Source organism: Chinchilla lanigera, unplaced genomic scaffold, assembly GCF_000276665.1.
Source record: "Chinchilla lanigera isolate Chin_1 unplaced genomic scaffold, ChiLan1.0 scaffold00175, whole genome shotgun sequence".
Lineage (NCBI taxonomy): Eukaryota > Metazoa > Chordata > Mammalia > Rodentia > Chinchillidae > Chinchilla > Chinchilla lanigera.
This window is the reverse complement of record NW_004955576.1, coordinates 430,655-433,646: the sequence shown is the minus strand read 5'-3', so window position 1 is coordinate 433,646 and position 2,992 is coordinate 430,655.

Sequence of the window (2,992 nt, the reverse complement as noted above, 5' to 3'; positions counted from 1 at the left end):
CAGCTCAGGCATCTCAATCCTGCTGTGAAGGCCTTCCTGGAGATACCATAGTTCTCTGGAAGTAACACAACATATTACTGGGAAAAGTCTGCCCAGATTCCTGCATTTCCTTGAGTATCCTCCTCCTTTGTTTGTAAACCAAATAAATACAGGCTGCCCAGAGAAGTGTTGGTCTAAACTCAGAGAATGTGAAAGCTGTAAGAGATTTAGTCCCTCCTGAGGCCCTGAAATCATTTGTGTCATTTATTTAAGGCTTTGCTGTTCACTCACTTGGGAGATTGTAGGTCTCACTTATTTAAGACTTATTTATTAATTTGTCTCATTTATTTAAGCCTTCACTGTTCACTCACTTGGGAGATTGTAGGCCTCATCAGCTGGCACTAATTAAGGATTATTTAACCTGATACTTTATACTATACAGATTTAAATTTCCAAAACTATCATCATTCCAAAAATTTAAAGTTTTGCATGTTATAATAATATAAGGGAGAACTCTCCTAGCCCCATGCACGCTGTACTGAGTAAGCAAGTGCTCCGGGAGCTGCTGGACCCATGATTTGAGTCTGTGTTTGGTCCACACCGCCATGGTTCCCAGCTGAAACTCACAGGGAGAGCCAGGTATTTCCCAACTACTTCCTGAGGGCGCAGCGGGTGAACCAGGAACCCGCTGACATTACAGACTGAGTCTATGCTGTCCCCGTGCCCACGGCAGAGAGGAGGTCCTAAATCGAGGCCCCAGGGAATTCTCTGGCTGGGGGCGGGGCCTGAAGACTCTCCCAGCACCCTGCACCCTGCAGCGAGAGAGCGAGTGCTTCCGGAGCTGCTGGACCCTTGGGTTTGAGTCTGTGCTTGGCCCACACCACCACAGTTCCCAGCTGAAACTTGGGGAGAGAGCCACGTATTTCCCATCTACTCCCTGAGGGCAGGGCAGGTGAACCAGGACCCCGCTGATATTTCAGATGGGGTCAATGGCCTCCCTGCACACGCAGCAGAGATGAGGTCCTCACTCAGAAGCCCCAGGAACTTCTCAGGTTGCGGGTGGGGCGTGTAGACTCTCCCAGCCCCCACACATGCTGTGCCAAGTGAGCGAGTGCTCTGGGAGGTGCCGGACCCACAGTTCGAGTCCATGCTTTACCTTTGTCCACACCCCCAAAGGAGTTGAAGGCTGGGGAAGTCTGTGACTGCTACCCATCTGTGCTGCATCTGGTTCCTGTATGTGTCCTGAACTGACTGGAGACATAGATTCAGGTGGTTCACAAACTGTAGACCTGCAGTTTGTGTCTGAATTATGCCTGTACCCAGAAATGTTTGGGGAGATAGGTCCACTGGACCGGGATTATAACACCAGTGTAACCTGAGTCAGGTAGTGCACGTGCCATGAACTGCAAGGAGATGCTGGATCAGATGGTCGGCCATCAACTGACACAAGTGCCTGTGTCTGAGAGTGGGGATAAGTAGATACAAGTCAAAAACTGCCGGAAAACACAAGACTAAGTAGTGCTACTCAGAGGTCACTCAGGGGAAAACCTGAACAACTGGAAAACTAGGGACACTAGTAGTCTTGACTGAGCAGCTACTGAAGAGGGAAACTGAGCTTTGTGCATCTGGTAGCAAGCATGACAAAATGAAAGACTAAAACACAATCCCAGAACTCCACCCCAATCAGAACAATTCCAGAAGTCATCAACATAGGAGAACTTGGTAATCACATGCCTGAAATAGCTAAAATGATTGCAATGGCGGTAAAGAAACAAGTGTATAAGGCCATAGAAGAGATGAGATCAGGAATAATTTCTCAGGCAAAAAGTGAGATGACAAGAATAATGAAGGAAATGCTCAAAAAGTCTGAAGAAGAAATCTATAAGAAAATAGAAGAACAAAGACAAGAGTCAGAAGCGTTCAATGAAAAATATAAAAAGGACTTAGAACACATGAACCAGATTCTAAGAGACATCCAGGAAAACAAAGCTGCCACTGAAAGCTGCCAGAACCACTTGACTGAAGCTGAAGATAGAATCTCAGACTTTGAACAGCATGGCAGCTAGCGACCGTGAAAGGAAGGATCTTGTAAAATCAACAAGGATCCAGGAAAAGTCAATTCAACAGCTGCAAGGTGAGGCAAAGAGGAATAATGTGTGAGTTATAAGAGTCGATGAAAGAGGAAGAAGCACAACTGACATAGAAAGAATATATGCAGAAATATTAGCAGAAAATTTCCCAAGTATGGAAACAGAACCTGATATACAGGTAAATGACACATATAGAACTCTAACCAACCACAACCAAATTAAAACTACACTTAAACACACAATAGTCAAATTCCCAGATCTCCAGCAAAAGAACAGAATGATAAAAGCTGACAGAGAAAAGAAACAGATTACCTATAAAGCAAAGCCCATCAGAATCAGAGCAGACTTCTCAGCACAAACCATTCAGTCGAGAAGAGCTTGGAGTGAACTATTACAGGTCCTGAGACAGAACACCTTCCAACCAAGACTGATGGACGCTGCCAAACTATCTCTCAAATTCAACGGACAAATAAAATATTTTCACGACAAAGAACAATTGAAGAACTTCATGAGCACCAAGCCAACTTTAGAAAGATTACTAAAAGATATTCTAGACAGAGAAAAATCTGACCACAGTTTCAAGAACACTAGAAATGAAACGTCAAGAAGAGTAAACAAGAAAACAGGTAGAAGAAAAATGCAAAAAAATAAAATGACAATGATACATCAATACATATCAGTTGTAACTATTAATGTAAATGGCCACAATTCTTCAGTCAAAAGAAACAGACTGGCAGAGTGGTTTAAAAGCAATCTCCAATAATATACTGTATATAGAAACACATTTCACTGAAAAGGAATTCCACAGACTAAAAATCAAAGGATGGAAAATAGTCCTTCAGGCAACAAGAACCCAGAAAAAAGCAGGGGTATCTATTCGGTTTGCAGACCATGTAAACTTCAAACCGACAATAATCAAGAGA